The sequence below is a fragment of the Phymastichus coffea genome, unplaced genomic scaffold (assembly GCF_024137745.1).
Source record: "Phymastichus coffea isolate CEN01 unplaced genomic scaffold, Cenicafe_Pcof_1.1 PCOF00073, whole genome shotgun sequence".
NCBI lineage: Eukaryota > Metazoa > Arthropoda > Insecta > Hymenoptera > Eulophidae > Phymastichus > Phymastichus coffea.
Window position 1 is genome coordinate 585436 of NW_026706884.1, and position 18885 is coordinate 604320.

Sequence of the window (18885 nt, forward strand, 5' to 3'; positions counted from 1 at the left end):
GGAGTCATCATCGTCTCGTTGTAGTATTCTCCGAGCTCTTCTTTCAGTGCATTATGTGCACAATTCAACAGAATGTTTATTCTGTCGTGAAAGTCTCCAACAGTGTCCCCTTGCTTCATACGACTATGAATGACCTCTTGCAGACTATGGATTTTAGAATCGTAGTATGCGAAGTCATTGCAAGGTGCGAACCGTTCCTATAAGATTCTGATTAAATCATCAACTACCTTAATAGATTTTCCATAAATGCAGACAGGTGCGGGTCCTCGTAGTTTAGCAATTAACCGGACAAAATTTTGTTCCTGTTTATCTGATATCAATGCTCTTCCTTTGCGAATATTCTGGATGAAGTCCTTAAGCGGCACATTTTTTCCATCAAACTCCGTAATTCCCTGTACTATATTATGTAAGGTAAAGCTGGCCGACACACTAGTCAATAACTGTAAGGTAGCCGACTCCATTTCGTTATAGTCCTATGTACGTTTGTATTTTGCTTTCTTCTTCATATAAGGTCGCACTAAATTTTCCCCGCAGTAGTTTACGGATTATATGTGGCCCAGGGTCCTTTCTTTTTGTTAATATTGTAGATAAAAAAATATATAAAGGCGACAATGCAATAAAATTTTCCGTTGTCAATTATAAAAAAAAAAAATAATAATAATAATTCCTAACAAGATAAATAACTAATTTATTAAATGATTCAAATAATAATTAATTTATTAAGTAATAATTTAATCAATTAATTCAAATAATAATTATTAACAAAATACTAATTATTATTATTAATTAATAATATATACTGTGACGGTAAACGTCAAATTAGCGCTGACTATTTAGCTTAATTGCTGCCTGTGAGGGCAGCACCTGCCGGGGGGACAAAATAGGTAACGAAGGAATTCGGCACGCGAGCAGACGGAACGCGCGCGACAGAATTTGAACCAGTGAAGCATAGACCATTGTCGTGTCCGCCCACTTTCGCTACCGCATCTGCCGATTCACGTGCCCTTATCAACTATACGCCAGCTCAGCAATAACCGAGAGTGCCAGATAGCCGTGACAGCTGCCTCCAAGGAATCATCCAGCCGCCAGCTTAAGGCCAAGCAGTGTGTGTGTGAGTGAGGTTTCGCCATCGAGGGCGAAACCAATCCGTGCGCGCATTCGTGACCCGCGAGCAAGACAAAAACAATATAAAAACTGTTCCGTGCTGTGCGAGTTGTCGCCGTTTTTCTCTGATCGCCTGCAAATATAAGGTAAGCTGGCCAGCTTAATTTCGCGATCGCGATCATATGAATAATGATTTGATTCTAACATTCGATGCGTGCATGTAACGGCTCTAATAACAAAGAGCAGCGAGCGTACCGGCAAAGCGTATTGTCGACGAGCGAGCGTTCATGTAAACAAACGCGCGGGCCGACCTTTTGTGAAGTTTGAGGAATAATAAAGGATAACATTCATATTACTAACAAGTGCTTTTCAATCCGCTTTTACCTCATAGCTTCTACTCACTCCCGATTGAATATAGGTTATTTACACCTTTCTCGACAAGACGAATTACTGGTTGACTGGCGACTTTCTATACATGCTCTCCGTTTCGTGAACTGAGCATAATTATTTACGCGCGTCCCTTTAGCGTGATTGCGCGATTAAATTAATTAAACGGTCTTACCCCGTTACATGGCGCCCAACGTTAAAGAACCTACGGTGTTTTTGATAGTGCAAAACACCGGTTCTCAGTAGTAAACTCGCGCCCAGTCAACCAGCAACCCAGGTGGCAATCAAGTGTTGTTGTGCGCACTTGATACCGAAGGCCACGTTAGTAAACAAAGCCTGTTAGCTAGCTTGCGAAGGCCCGCCGCGGCGAAAAATTGTAAATATTAACTGTGAACGCGTGCGAGTGCGACCGAAAGATTCTTTAACGTAAACACCAACGAATTTTGAAAGTTGCCGTAAATAATATTATACCCGTGGGCCCGGGGAAAACTAACACCGGCAATTTTCAAACAAAATTAATTTAATTGAATAATTTTATTTGACATAGTATTGTCGTAACGTAAATGTGTTTTTTTTAATATTATTAAAAGCGGTTATTGGTGATTACGCGCAACGCTTGTTACAATATTTTGAATACTAACTCACACAGCCGTACTAACAAACAGTTAGTGCGTCTGATAGGTAGGATAATTATATTGCGTACTAACGAGCGAAGAATCTTTCGGCAAATAATTCGTAAAACGCCGTTGATCAAGCCCAGTGTTGGCTAATAAAATTTTATTATTTTTTCATTCGGCGTACGAATTATAACACAACACTCGCACCCGCGTAGCATAACTGTAAATTTTGCAAAGAAGGCAAACGCAAGCGAACAAACAGCAATTATGGACCGCACTCAGACCGAAGTAGAAAATTGGGTATGGACGCTCCAGGAGGAGGAAATCGAAGAATACCTCGACCAGCTGGAGCTCAAAACTAGCGGGAGCAAGCTCTCGAGAGCTGCACGACTGCACAACTGGCTACTCGGCGACTATTCTGCAGCAGACTTCGCGGAAGTCGAACACCAACACAGCAGTCCAGCCAAAAGAGCCGCCCTACGCTCGGAGCTAATTGTGTCCCTATGCCAGGAACACACAGCATCCGAGCAGGAAGGAGAACACCCGCTAGCCCAACTATTGCAGAGTGCGGAGGTGATATCGCGAGTCCAGAAAACCGCGATAAACATCGCGAATGCCCTGGACAGCGGAGAGAACACAAATAGTAATAAGGAAATTACTATAACGGCTGACGATGGCAGCCAGTTTAAACTCCCGCCGGCATTCGCGGTGATGATTCAAGACCTCATCTTCCGGTCCAGGCAACATGAGAGGAAATGGGAGGTACAAGACTCACGAAATTCAAATGCGTCTAACCTAACCCAACCCATATAGTAGAACAAATCGTCAGTACCAATATCAAGGTGCAGGAACAAATCGACAACCTGTCAACCAGAATGAAGGAACTGGAAGATGCCGTACACAGGAATATGCGGCAAGATGAGTCAATCAGTTCCAGTGAGGAACCACAACCGGAAAACACGCGTAGGAGCGTCGCATTCCAAGATACGTTTACATGCCATTACGACGCCAGGCTACCCCAGAGCACTCCACCCGGACCCGGACTGAGGCCCACGGGGGCCGCCGGCAGGACCCCTCGCCGGACGCCCCCTTTCGGAGAGGGTGGACAGCATCAACTCGGTGGAGTTAATGCTGAAGTGAACAACCACCCGCCGAGCATGTGGTCATCCCAACAGACGTCAAACCCGTTGTCGACAACAAGGGACGTCGGCCGCATCGTCAGGGGATGGAAACTCAGGTTCTCCGGAGAAGGCAACGCGAGCATCGACACCTTCTTATCAAGGTTAGACAACTCGAGGAGCAGCGCTGGACTTACCGAAGACGAGATGCTCACGGCCGTACCCGAGCTACTCGCCGGTCCTGCCCTCGTCTGGTTCGAAGCGATGCGGAATGAATGGTTCTCCTACGCGGATTTCGAGGCAGACGCCAGAGCATGGTTTGGGACCAGCAGGCAACAGCAGCAGCGTCTAACCAAAGAGGTCCAAGGCCGATACCAGGGCCCAGACGAACTCGCAAATGTATACATCGCGAACTTGATGGGCCTAATGAGCCGGCTAAACCCCAGAATGACGCACGAGAGCCAGCTGGACCTGCTACATGGCAACCTCTTGCCGGAAATCCAAAGCCAAATACGGAGATCAGAAGTGGACTCCGTACGGACCCTAAACGACCTGGCCACGACGGCCCAGAACAACTTGCATCAGCGGAGGATGGAACGGACGATACCGGACCCTCAGTCGACTTTGTATCCTGAGATGGCGTATCACCCCCGCACCGACGCGAGCAAGGGTCGTAAAGGGAAAGTGGCATCAATGTCCGGTGACAAACCGGAAGTCAGCGATAGATTGGACCGCATGGAAAAAGTACTCGAAAAGGTGATGCACCAGGTCGTCTATACGCCGACGCCCTCGGGGGCGACACCTAATCCGAGTTTGGAATCCGTTGATGGCGAGAAAAAGGCTCTGCCCATCGACGTGTTTAACCAATTGCTGTTGTCCATCAAGAAAATGACGGAGGAAATGAAGAATAACCGCGTCGACAAAAGCCTGACTTCCGAGGACCGAACTAAAAGGCCGGAGACTCCCCGTAAACGAGGAAGAGAGTTCTCAGGGCCGATCAAATGTGCCGAGTGCGGCCTACTGGGTTACTATAGGAAGTTCTGTCCCCAGTGTAATAAGGGAAACGAGCAAAGGAGTGGATAGGTGGGGTTGATCCCACTCCTTCATCCAGTAACCCAAACCCCGTCAAAGAGATCTCGCAGCCTCCGCCAACACAGTCCACGCCGTTAGTAGCGAGCGTGTTGAGCGTCGAGAAAGAGAACTCCCTTAGTGACGCCGAAGATAAGCGTGGCGGTAGAGTGCACTTGGAGAAGAAGAGTGACGACGCTAGTAAAGCCAGAGACCCTAGACCAGCCGAGGCGGTGACGTATGGATCGCGCACGCCCTCGGGGGCACGGGCTAAGGCAGATAAACCGTCGAAGAAGAATCCCATGGGAACTCCGATCGTCCGAACCAAAGGAGCTCGGACGATAAGTAACGTCACTCGACCACGTAAGAGCACAATGGTTAGCGCTATAACGAATAAAGAGCAAAGCTGTGGAGCCGTCGAAGCTGTTTCCCGATATTCCCCGGAACAGGAGACGCGTTGGTGGCTACCGGTGAAGATAGGGGACTTCCAAATACGGGCCCTCTATGATCCGGGACCTTCCACCACGGCCATGGGTAGTAATGCTCTGCAAATAGCGTCTGTGCTGGGCGTCAGATTGGACACCACCCACGCGGGAACGGCAGGATTACCAGACGGTCGTAAGTTAACGATCGTCGGCCACGCCATGCTACCTTTCACCGTGGGAGGGTTGACGATGCCGACGAGAGTAGCCATCCTCCCTACCCTCGTCGAAGAATGTATTTTAGGAGTGAACTTCATCAGGTTGTTCAGAGCGGTACTTGATCCAGACGATAACACGTTGCTGTTCAAGGGATCGCAGGCCAAAATGGAGCTAGAAGTAGCTAGCTTGGAGGCTGGTCCGAGATTAGCCACAATCGGACTAGCCGAGGTTACGGCTACACAACAGACCATGCTGCAGAAGACCATCGACGAGGCCCTATCCCGAACCCCGACGGGCTTGGGATGTGCGGCAGGTATCGAGCACGAGATTCGGGTCGGTGATACGAAGCCAATTAAACAGCGTTACTACCCGGTATCGCACAAGGTCGAGCAAGAAATGCATAAACTGGTAAGGGAAATGTTGACCCAAGGGGTAATCGAACCTGTTGACAGTGGCTGGTCGAGCCCTGTGGTCATGATACGCAAGAAGGACGGTTCATACAGATTTTGTATTGACTTCAGAAAGGTCAACAAAGTCACCGAGCCGAATGCGTATCCCTTGCCGTTTATGCAAGATATATTAAGGCGTTTGCGAAACGCGCGCTATATATCCACGCTCGACCTCAGTAGCGCGTATCACCAAATCCCACTCAAGATCGAATCTCGGCCGATCACGGCCTTTACCGTACCCGGACTGGGACATTACCAGTTCGTACGAATGCCGTTCGGTCTCTCGTACGCCGGTGCCACCTTCCAGCGGTTGATCGATAGTGTGATCGGTCCCGAATTAGGCGAATTCGCCTTCGCCTATTTGGACGATATCATAGTGGTATCGTCCAGTTTCGTGGATCACCTACGACATCTAAAAACCGTATTGGACAGGGTGAGCGAAGCTGGCCTTTCGATTAATCGAGAGAAAAGCGTCTTCTGCAAGTCTGAAGCCAAATACCTCGGCCTGCTGATCAACCGCGAGGGGATCAGGCCAGATCCTGAAAAGGTGCGCTCTATCATGGAGTACCCACGGCCAGGAAACGTGCGACAGCTGCGCACCTTCCTGGGGGTCGCTTCATGATACCGCAGATTCTTGACCGACTTCGCCACACATGCTCAACCGTTAACGAGGTTAACAGGAAAAAAGAGCGAATATGTGTGGGGAGAGGAACAGGAACAAGCCTTCGCCAAAATTAAGGCACTCATGATGTCCGCACCATGCTTGGGATTACCGGAACCCGATGGGCAATACGTGCTGGAGACAGATGCTAGCGCTACCGGAATCGGGGCCGTCCTGATACAAAAAGCAGGAGACGGCGACCGAATCATAGAGTACGCTAGCAGAGTCCTTAATCCGGCTGAGCAAAACTACTCAGCTACGGAGCGCGAATGCTTGGCGGTCGTGTGGGCCATCCAGAAGTTTCGCCCATACACAGAAGCGTACCCGTTCAGGGTGGTAACTGATCACAATAGCCTGAAATGGCTATACAACCTGAAGAATCCAATTGGACGTCTCGCCCGATGGGCCTTACAACTTCAAGGCCATACTTTCGAGATCGAATATCGAAAGGGGGCAGACAATGTGTTGCCCGACGCTTTATCACGTGCTTTCGAGCCCACGAAGGCAGAGGTTGGCGCAATGGATCAGCCGAAGCCAAGGGACAGCGCCTGGTACACGGATCAATTCCGACGCATCGAGAGTCAACCAGAACAATACCCGAATTGGAAGGTTGTCGGCCGGGTGATGTATCACCGAAAGCCGAATTACGATCATCAAGGAGGAGACGGATATGGTGACGAATGGAAACTCGTCGTGCCCCCGGAAGAACGCAAAGCGGTGTTGTTCGAAAATCATGACCTAGAGACGGCAGGACACTTGGGACGTGAGAAGACCTTCGCCCGTGTCGCCCAGTCCTATTACTGGCCGGGAATGTACACGGATGTGAAGGGATACGTCCAAAAGTGCCAGGTCTGCCAACAGTGCAAGGTCGAGCAGCGACCACCGCGCGGGTTCATGCAGGACCGAACATGGTCTATGCCTTGGCAAGTGGTCGCGGGCGACATCGCCGGACCCTTTCCGAAGAGCCCACGAGGGGCACGAATACGTCCTGGTATTCATCGACGTATTCACACGATGGGTCGAATGTATACCCATACGTAGTGCTAACGGCAAGACGATCGTGAAGGAACTTCGGAAGCGAATAGTCCTACGTTTCGGCACGCCAAAGATCTTCTTGTCCGACAACGGCACCGAGTTCCGCAATTAGTTGGTGGACGGGTACCTGAGAGATCAGGGGATAAAACGGACCTTCACCCCAACCTATACCCCGCAGGCTAACCCTACGGAAAAGGTTAACCGTACCTTGAAGACGATGATAACGTCGTATCTGCAGGGGAATCATAGGGAATGGGACCGCGCGCTACCCGAACTCATGTTCGCGTTGAATACGGCCGTCCATAGTTCCACCGGGGTTCGGGTTAGTCCGGCCATGCTCAATTACGGCAGACAACCGGGGGCCCCGAATACTCTTCGGAAACGGATGGACGAGCTCGCTGCACAAGAGGAGAGTTTGCTTCGAATCGGGCAATGGAACGAGCACATGCAGAATAGCCGTTCCGCCATTCAGCAAGCTCACGAGAGCGCCTCGGATGAGTCCCTGAGGCAGTCCAAGTACTACAATGCCAAGCACAGGGACCACAGGTTTAAAGAAGGTGACTGGGTGTGGAAAAAGAATCGCATACTGTCCTGCGCGACACAGGGCATTTCCGCGAAACTAACACCCAAAATCATCGGCCCCTTTATCGTCACGAAGGTACTCCGTGGAGGTCACGGAGCTAATACACGCTAAGGACCTCAAACCCTATTATGGACGAGATGACGATATACCGGAAAAAGGGACCCGAACACGAGACGACGACGAGACCGCTACCACCGAGGGAACCGAGGCGATGAGCGTCCCGCCCAACGCGAGCGATACATCGATACACGGAAACGGGAGCGCCGACACTTCAGATAATACACTCCGAAATGACGACGCGACAGCTCCGAAATCACCTCGCCGTACTCGCCGTAATCCCCCCAGCCGAGTCCCACTAGATATCCCTCCTACTAACCCGACGAAGCGCCCACGAGGAAGACCTCGTAAGTCCGCACAAACTACACACACTACACAACATCGACAAACAACACAAGCCCCTCCTCCCATCATCGGGAAGAGGAAGAGGGGCAGACCACCGAAAGCGACAACCGTGAATGCATGATACACGGCGAACGAAGAACCTGGGAGACCGACGCCAAGGACCCCACCTTCGACTCCGGCGACGAAGGCCCTGGGCAGCCGAACAGGCGCCCACCTTCGATATCCAAAATTATTTCAGGATACTAACTCGCTGGACATTTACAGGATGCAGATTACGCTCGAACAGTTCGAGCAAGCGGCAGCCGCCCTCATCGGCTTGGACTTAGGTCCCGCCGTCGAGGGGGTGGTGCACGCCGCACTCCACCTGCTCGCCACGAAGAAGGAGGAAGAGGAGCGAGCACGGGTGCGAGCTCACGAGAGCTCGTCATCCGTGCTCATAGAAGAGCTCCCGATGGAGGAGACCTCCACGACGCCGACCACAACACCCGGCATCACGCGCGACGACGCCGCGCCACCGTCTGGACACCCAGCGGGACCCATCCCCATGAGGGCTCCGACGACATCCGTGGGCACCCAAACAGAAGAGGGTGCCCTCGACGCGACCTGGCCCCCCAGGTTCCCGAGCCAGACACCACCGTCTGGCAAAAGGACCTGGGAGGAGATAGTCGAGGGGTTGAGGGAAGTCGAGCGAGGCTGGACGACCCTCAACGCCCTCCAACGGGCTGTGTACGCCGAGTACGACGCGTACACAGCCGCGGGGCACCACCTAGATGATCTAGATCATTGGGGAGAAAGTGGTGTCCCGCCGTCGCTAGTTCGCCTCGGCACTAAGGGAGGTCCAGCAGCGCCTCCGCCAGGCCATCGAGGGCCCGGCGGTTGGCGATCCCACGAGCCTCCCCCAGTCTCCGACTACCGGAGCCAGGACAACGGCTCCGGAAACCAGGTCGGGGATTACATCGCACCAGGGCCCGCAAAAGTGTGGGGTAAACCTGGTGGTAAATGTGGACGGGAGCCAGGGCGGTCAAGCAACGGGGCCCATCCACATCAATGTGGTTTTAGGCCCCGCGGGTGCGGACTCCACGGTTTGAAAGACCATTGTGGTCCGCCCCGAACCGTAGAAACGGGTTGCCTCTGACCCCCAGAGAGCGAGGCCTCCCACGGGGCACCCTTTCCCGCGCTCAGTGGGAAGGGGTGCAACGTATGCCACTACCCCGGGGTGACCCGCACGGACCGCTGCCCACGCGTGCGACAACACGCCGACCTGGTCTAAGAGAGGCTGGGGTGGGAGGCGCGCGGCCGACCCCCGTTGGACGACCAGGGCCAAGAACTGCCACCAAGACCAGCTAGGTGATGATGCCCTGCCCCCGTGGGCAGGGCCACCGATATATCGCCCTGTCGCTCAATAAAGCACGAATTTAACATCACTTGGACTATAACCCTTTACTATCCTTCCTCTTCTTCTCCTCGGAAAAGGCAGCGCTAATAGAATTATCGTCGAGGACCCTATAGGTCCAGACTGGAAGGGGGCTGTGACGGTAAACGTCAAATTAGCGCTGACTATTTAGCTTAATTGCTGCCTGTGAGGGCAGCACCTGCCGGGGGACAAAATAGGTAACGAAGATATTCGGCACGCGAGCAGACGGAACGCGCGCGACAGAATTTGAACCAGTGAAGCATAGACCATTGTCGTGTCCGCCCGCTTTCGCTACCGCATCTGCCGATTCACGTGCCCTTATCAACTATACGCCAGCTCAGCAATAATCGAGAGTGCCAGATAGCCGTGACAGCTGCCTCCAAGGAATCATCCAGCCGCCAGCTTAAGGCCAAGCAGTGTGTGTGTGAGTGAGGTTTCGCCATCGAGGGCGAAACCAATCCGTGCGCGCATTCGCGACCCGCGAGCAAGACAAAAACAATATAAAAACTGTTCCGTGCTGTGCGAGTTGTCGCCGTTTTTCTCTGATCGCCTGCAAATATAAGGTAAGCTGGCCAGCTTAATTTCACGATCGCGATCATATGAATAATGATTTGATTCTAACATTCGATGCGTGCATGTAACGGCTCTAATAACAAAGAGCAGCGAGCGTACCGGCAAAGCGTGTTGTCGACGAGCGAGCGTTCATGTAAACAAACGCGCGGGCCGACCTTTTGTGAAGTTTGAGGAATAATAAAGGATAACATTCATATTACTAACAAGTGCTTTTCAATCCGCTTTTGCCTCATAGCTTCTACTCACTCCCGATTGAATATAGGTTATTTACACCTTTCTCGACAAGACGAATTACTGGTTGACTGGCGACTTTCTATACATGCTCTCCGTTTCGTGAACTGAGCATAATTATTTATGCGCGTCCCTTTAGCGTGATTGCGCGATTTAATTAATTAAACGGTCTTACCCCGTTACAATACCTATCGTTTAGTAATAAAAATGAAAAAAGGTAAAAATAATTAAGAGAAATTTTAATAACAGGATGGTACAGTATAATGCCAAGTATCTATCCCCTATTACAACAGAATAATACAATAAAAATGAAAAAAAATAAATTCGTCTATTTCATAGAAGGGAAATATTTCGCAAACGCGCACATCAAATTTCATAAAATAATACCCCAAAGGAATTTCGGTAAGCCGCGTTTCGACTTTCAAATATTTTTAAGCAAAAGAATCACGTTGCCAATACTATTCGGTCAACTAAGCACAAAATGTGGGAACGGAAGAAGCACGCACCCGATCTTAGAAGCGAAATCTCTAATTACGCTTACGCGACCAAAAAAAAAACGAAACTCCGCCGAATTCCTGAGCGTCAGATCATGTAAAAAAATAATTTTCCACGTCTCCGGCGTGGCTTTAGCCTGCTCGGAAACGATCGTCTTATTCACCCGTATCGCGTTTCACACAGCACAGGAAAGAAATTATATTTTTCTAATCACGATTATAATTAAGTATAACATAAATATTATACAAAATTAAAGGAAAAATAATATATGACATAAAAAATAAAATATCAATAATAATGATAATTAATACGCCTCAACATATATTAACACTATGTAATAATATATTGTAACGGGGTTGCTTACCGTTTAATTATTTTTATTCGCGCGAATTTATTGAAGGGCGAATGTAATCATCTATGCTCGATACATAATCCGGAGAGCATGGGGAAACAGGTGTCAGTCAACCAATAGATCTACTAATCTACAAAAATGTGAGTGGAAGCGATACGGAATAAGCGAGTCGAAAGCACTTGTTAATAACACGAACAGAACCTTTTATTGTCTATCAAAAGTTACATTGGATCGGCCCGCGTGTTTATGTTGACATCAGCGCTCGCTCATCGACAACACGCAGTGCCGGAACGTTCGCTGCTCTTTGTTAACAGAGCTATTGCATGCACGCTTCGAACACGAGAAATTAATTATTATGGATGCGGTCACGATCGCGAGATTAAGCTGGCCAGCTTACCTTTGTTTTGCGGACGCTCGAAGATGACACCAATAAGTCGCACTCGGGAAAGGGCTATTGTTTTTGTGTCGCGGGTCGCGAACTTATAAACACGCGGCTTCGCCCTCGATGGCGAAACCTCACGCACGCATTAGCGTTATCGCGGCGCACGGTGTTTTTGTCTGCTGGCTCAAGCCTTCGCCCTCAGGAGCTACACGGCACCTCGGCTGCAACGGTCTCTGGACTTCTCCGGATGATTTGCGAACGGAATTCGGCTGTGGTAACTCGGGTAGCGACAGCTGATCTCGTAACTCGGGCGAACTCGTTTATGGACAATGCTTCCCTGGTTCAATTTCAATCGCGCGCGTTTCGTCTGCTCGCGTGCCGAATTCCTTCGTTACGTTTTTCGTCTCCCCGGTAGGTGCTGCCCCCGCAGGCAGCAATTAGGTTATATTATTAGCGCTAATTTGACGTTTACCGTCACAATATATATTACAGATTAATTAACACATTATTAAGTGTATTAATACCAATTAAATTAATACACGTGCTAATCAATATATATCAATCAATATGCATTAATTTTATGAAGTTATTCAATAAATTGAAAAAAAAAATTTTATTAACGCGAAAGAAAAGCGAAAACATAAAAGCCTGAGGAACCACGCTATGCTACCAGTTGATAGGTGATAATTCGCGCGATGCGAATTTGTCCCGTGCTTTTCAACAGCCGAGCGGCCTTTGACTTGGGCGGCAGTCAGGCTCTCGGGCACCCCGGCCCGTTCGCGCGTCAATAATGAAATCTTCGTAAATCTGAATCCGGGCCCCCGATATCGCGATTGTGAGATATTCAATAGGATGTGTATATATATATATATATATATATTCACGCTCGATTATATCAAAAATACAATGTTATAGAATTATCCCTAATATAGCGGGAAAGCATATGGATACACTCAAGCGCATTTTATAGTATTTATAATATTTATTTTATAAAGTTCAAGTACATGAATAAATAATCAAGGAAAAATAGAAATATATATATATATATATATATATATATATATATAAACGCGTGTTCTTCGCCTCGCGTTGTCTATTATTTTAAAACACATGGTACTCACTTATTTTCAATAAAGTTACTGGTGCGGTCCTTGGTGTTTTATGTAACAGGCTGCCGATTAGTCGCTAAACCCAAGCAATTGTTAATGCCGTAACGGCCAACCGGTGCTCTGCTAATTGCGTGCTTGGAGCACGCTAACTCACCTTATGCCGGTGTGCGCTTACGCCGAGTTCTCGTAGCGAACCAACTCCGATGCTCGTACTGACCGCTAGTGGTGCTGGTGCGCTCGCTTACCAGCGCTCCGTCGGCCGCAGCCGATAACTCGTTTGACGTACGACTCTATCTATCGCACTCGCGGTCTATGATGAATTCTCTGCGTGTTCAAATCAAAACATAAATATCGGTGTAAGGTGAGACGAAATAATATAGTCGTCTCGTATTGTTCACGAACCACTTTATTATGATAACTAAACCTTATACACGGGATGAGTAGCCGAGAGTCTTGGACGCACGCTATGTATACAAGATTAATCTAACGGGGAGAGAGAGAGAATTAATTCCGCGGACGCCGCTGACTAACCGCACGCGCAACAATATTAACGAAAATCACCGCGCACGCTGAGCGGGATCGCACGCAAAATCAACGCAAAAGTGCAGCGCACTTACCGCAAAGATGATTCGGATACGGTGGCCTACCTGCTTTGGCTGCAGTCGTTGGGCTGCGCTGCAAATACTGCTGCGGGATTGTTGTTGCAGCCGTTGTTGCTGTGCCCGAGGTGCAGGACACGCACTCACTTGCAACACTGCGTACAGAATTTCTAATGTTCACTCCTATAACCCCTTGACACTGCTATGAGTAACTTGGTGAAAGACACGATGTAGCAAGGCTGACGAACTCTGCTATACTAACTCGCTCGCCCTCCCCTTCCGGTCGTTGCCCCTAACGCGCGCTCTCTCTCTCTCTCTCTAACCTAAGCTACTCACGGCTATTTCGCATAGCCACGCTTGACGGTGCGCGCGAGTCGTAACGATTTTCGGCAATCGTTGCAATTATTATTATTTTTAGTTATGTGAGCTTCCTTCCTTTTTAAACAAATTGAATGGTCCGTTAAATGTATATGTATATATAGATATATCCAATTAATACTGAGTATTTATATATTTTCTTGGTCGTAGCGGCGCAAACAAATTGTCTGTACGATTGCGGGCTTTCTTTGATTTTCTACCAAGCACTCCAGCTCTGATAAACCTAACTAAACTCAAATTTTAATTAATAAAAAAAATATCGGATGAACTCGGACAAATCAAACCAAACTACATTCAAATTTTAATTAGTGAGATAAACTCTGGTGATTTTAGTAAACTCAAATTTTTAGTAAGCTCAGAATTATCGCAGCCTTCTTGCTCGGGCTGACTGATTAGTCCTGACTGACTAATCTCTCTCGTCGTTTTCACCAGTTTGTTATATATCCTTTGTCTTTCGCATTCCATCTCTCTCTAGCGCATATGCTTTAGTCGTTTACGCGTTTCTAATCGTCTCGTATTACTTAGCCTAGCACGCTGACTGCAGCATACTGTCGCAACACGAATGGGACTCTCGAAAGCGAAATTTTAATCGTAAAATAAAGTAAATGGTATGTCACATAACATCATTATTATTAACTTATTTGTACATCTAGAAAATTATAAGCTGTGAAAGAAAAGCTAAACAATAAATTCAGTGAATAACATAAGTTATCATTTTTTATCTAAGCCGAATTGATTTTTGAAATATACTAGAACATGAATTTAATGCCCTATTATTAAATTTTATATCGGTTAAATTTTTGGAATACTTGTAAAAAAACACTTAATGGAATATATAAAGTATCAATAAATGATGTCAAACTAAATTGGTTTTATAAATATAATATTACTTATATATGAATGCTTTACCACCTTATTTGTATATCTAGAAAATTATAAGATGCCTTGAAAGAAAAATTAAACAATAAACTGAATGAATAATTGTGAGAGTTGTATGTATATATGCGACACTTTTACATGTGATGCCGCTCTCATGCGGAGCTCGCTACCACTAGCGAAGCCGCTCGCTCTTGCACACGCCACTGCGTTCTTGCTGTCACTTGCGCTCGGACGTATACACGTGTGTTTCTTCCTACCTTGGTGTTTCTTTTCTTATAATAAAATTGTCTTCTTCAAGTCACATCGCTTCTACTTATTTGCTACCAATTATCCCAACAGTAATAAAATTCATCACTTTTTATGAAGTTAAATTGGTTATTGAAAAATACTATGAGTAACATGAATTTTATGTTCCATTATTACATTTTATATCGGTTAAATCTGTAGAACCCTTATAAAAAGTGCCACCTTATTTGTATATCTAGAAGTTTATAAGAAGTTGTGAAAGAAATGCCATCTTATTTGTATATCTAGACATTTATAAGAGGTGAAAGTAAAGATGATCAATAAGCTCAATGAATAACAAAAGTTGTCAAATTATATCACGCTAAATTGATTTTCAAAATATACTACAATTAACATAAATTTGATGCCACATTTTTAGATTTTACATTATTTAAATCTTTAGAATCCTTGTAAAAAACGCTATAAACGAATAATATTATGATTAAAAAAGTAATATAAAAATAATATACATGCATATCGTAAATCATAAATTATAATAAACAATGAAAAACCTCTTTGACGTAGAAATAAAGAGACCTCGTAACTATAAAAATTTGAGACCTCGTGGCTATAAAAATTCGAGACCTCGTGGAAGTCACATCTTCTAAAATATTCGGTCAGATTTAGTCATATAATTATCACTGGCTAAAATTTCAAAGAATGATAGCACATGAATTTGAACGTGACGACAGCGATGAATCCTCAAAGGAAAAGAAACCGGAAACGACCGGGCATGAAGCATGAGCTTCTTACAATTAGCTCACTGCCGGAAATCATGAAATTAGTATTTTTATGATTTTAGGAAGATATAATATACAAATTATAATCGATTTTATCTACACATATATATACATGAATCAATAGCATTTTGAATACACGATTCAAAAAATTTTGTCCTACCTAATTGTTTCGTTTATCGGTTAATCGTTTTTATTGATATTTTTTTATTTATTTCAAGCAATCTCAAACGACACATAATATGTTTGATTGAATAAAATTTTATAAATTAAGAATGATTTCCAATAAAAACAAAGCTTAATCATACATTATTAAATTTTACTTCATTTAGATTACTAAAAAATTAACATACTATCGAAATGCATTTTACCGACCGTTTTTTAATAATTTTAAGGAATGGCAGACGAGGGAACTATTTATATTAGACATATTGAATGGTACAGGACTGATTGAATGATTTTTAATAAATCGTAAGAAAATTAATTCCTAATTATATTTAAGTGAATCCCTGCTAAAACAATAACATTTAACCGGATTGTAAATCCAATTCGCTTCGTGTCTATTATTACAAATAACAATTTAAATTTATCAAACTGGAATCGAGCTGAATCCCTTTTAATATTTTTCTATCCTGAAATTAATTATTATAATATGTAAAATTAATTTCAGGATAATAATTTCCGGGCCGTATTGAAAAAAACAAGCTCTCATCGCCTGTAATAACTCGATCAAGCAGCGTGGGATAATTTTCCACTTGTTCCAAACAGTCTTCTGCGACGGTCATTCGATGCTGCTTTTGGTCCTCAGAAAGGTTCTTTGGAACCATCTTCGCGCATAATTTTTTCTTATATTACGCATAATATACAATAATATATTACTAAATATGGAAGATTACTATATACTAAATAGAGAAAGTAGGATAAACAATAATACTAAATAAACTAATTACTAAATAGAGAAAGTAGGATAAACAATATAATAGTGATAGACTTAGAGGGTGGGTTAAGATGGGAAAAGAAGGCGAGGCAGAGGACTGGTTAAGAGAGAAACTAGAAATGAAAGCGAAGATAGTGAATCTCAGAAGAATAGGTGGGACAGCGGGGAGGGATGATCGGAGAGAAAGAGGAAAAACGATGTGGCAAATTAGATGCACTTCGTGGGAACAAAGAGAAGGAATTATGAAGAGGAAAAAGAAGCTGGGGCAGAAAATCTTTATAGATCAGGACTGGACGTGCAAGCAGAGAAAAATAAGAGAGGAAGTAAGAAGTAAAGCGAGAGAACTAAAAAGTAAAGGTAAAGAGGTAAAGATGTGGCATAACGGGTTAAAGTCAGAGGAAGAAGAATGATGGTGGAACGAGGAAGAGGGAAAAATGGTAGAAAAAAGGGTGGAAGGGTTTCGAAAACAATAGGGAAAAAAGAGAGTGAGATAGCAGAGAAGAGAGAGAGAGAGGGAAGAGAGGCAGTAAAAATACTATTCTGGAACGTGGCGGGAATTAGGAGTATGGAGGAAGACTACTGCGAATATGTTACGGAATTTGATATAATAGGGCTAACCGAAACCTGGGTGAAGAGGCAAGTGGCAAAAACTGGGGTGGAGAAGTAACTGGAAGGATATAACATAGACTCAAGAAGGAAATGAAGAAGGGGGAGAGAAATAAGAGGAGGAATAATGGCGGTAAGAGAGAGGAAAGGGATGAGTAAGGTTGAATGGAAGAAAGGAAGGACAAGTGAGGTAATAGCAGGACAAATAAAGATCGGAGGGAGGAAATACATGATAGCAACGGTGTATATGAAACATGAGAAAAAGGAAAACTATGAATACCTAAGCGAAGAAATAGAGGATAACAGAGGAAAAACAATAATTATAAGAGGAGACTTCAACGCTACAATAAGACATGAAGGGAGAGAATGGGAGCCAGAAGAAAACCTAGAAGAAATAAATGCCAAGGATAAAGTGTTAAACACAGAGGGAAAAGAAATAATAAAATGGCTAGGAGAAATGGGCTTAGAGATAGCGAATGGGAGAAAAGAAAGAGATGAAGAGAGAGAAATAACATATATAGGAGCGAGAGGAATGTCAACGATAGACTATGTAGTAGGTAACGAGGAAGGTGATGAAGCAATAAAAAGGGTTTAAATAAGAGAGAGGATAAAATCGGATCTCTTACCTATAGAAATAGAATTGGGAGACAAAATACAGGAAAAAGAAAAGAAGAGGAAAAAAGAATGATAGACGACTGGAGCGAAGAAGGTATAAGAGAGTATCAGAGATGGATAGACGCAATAGAGGGAACAGAAAAATGGAAAGATATAAAAAATAGAGTGAGGAACACAGTCGTAAAAAAGAAGATAAGGAAGGATAAAGGATCGAAAAAAAGCTGGTGGAGAGAAGAATGTAGGATAAAAAGGGCTAGGGTTAAATAAATGATGGTAGAGTTGAATAATGTAGTAAAAGGGGAAGGAGATAGAGGTAAATACCTAGAAGAAAAGAGAGAATACAGAGAGGAAATAAAAAAAGCAAAAGAAGCTAAGGAGAAAAGAGTGGCAGAGTAAAAAAGAAAAGATAAGACTAGAGGAAAATTCTGGGATAAGCAATAGGAAAAAACGAATTGGATTAGATAAAAATATAGGAGAAGAAGAATGGTTAAAGCACTTGAAGGGACAACTGGGAGAGAAAGAAAAGGAAGAAAGAAAGGGAAAGAAACCGAAGACAGCGAAGGAAAGGAAGGTGAAGAGATCAAAGTAAGAGAAGTAAAAGAGGTATTAAGAAAAATGACAAAGAAAAAATAGACAGGAGAAGATGTTATAGCGAATGAAGCGTTGATAGAAGGCACGGAAGGCCTGTTTAAAGATATGACAAAATGCTTAAACGGAATATGGAACAGAGAAGGATTTCCGGAAGAATGGAGGAAGGGAATAATAGTACCAATATAAAAGAAAGGAAGGAAACAAGAAGTAGGAAACTATAGAGGAATAACGCTGATGAACACGGGATATAAAATATATGCGGAAATACTGCGGAAAAAGCTGGAAAGAGATAGAAGCTAAAGAAACCCTAAGCGATGCGCAGATGGGATTCAGGAAGGAAAGAGGAACAATGGACGCAACATATGTATTAAAAACAATAATAGGAAAGGAAATATGGGAAAAAGGAGGAAAACTCTTTGTTTTCTTTGTCGACATGAAAGCCGCTTTTGACAAGATAAAGAAGAAGAAAATATGGGAAACAATGAAAAAGAAAGGGATAAATGGGAAAATCAGGAAAAGAATAGAAAAATAGAAAAACAAATATATAAGAAAATAGGGAATAAGATAAAATTTGGAGGAGAAATAATTGGGCAGTTTGAGACTTATAAAAGCGTAAGGCAAGGGTGCCCTTTGATTA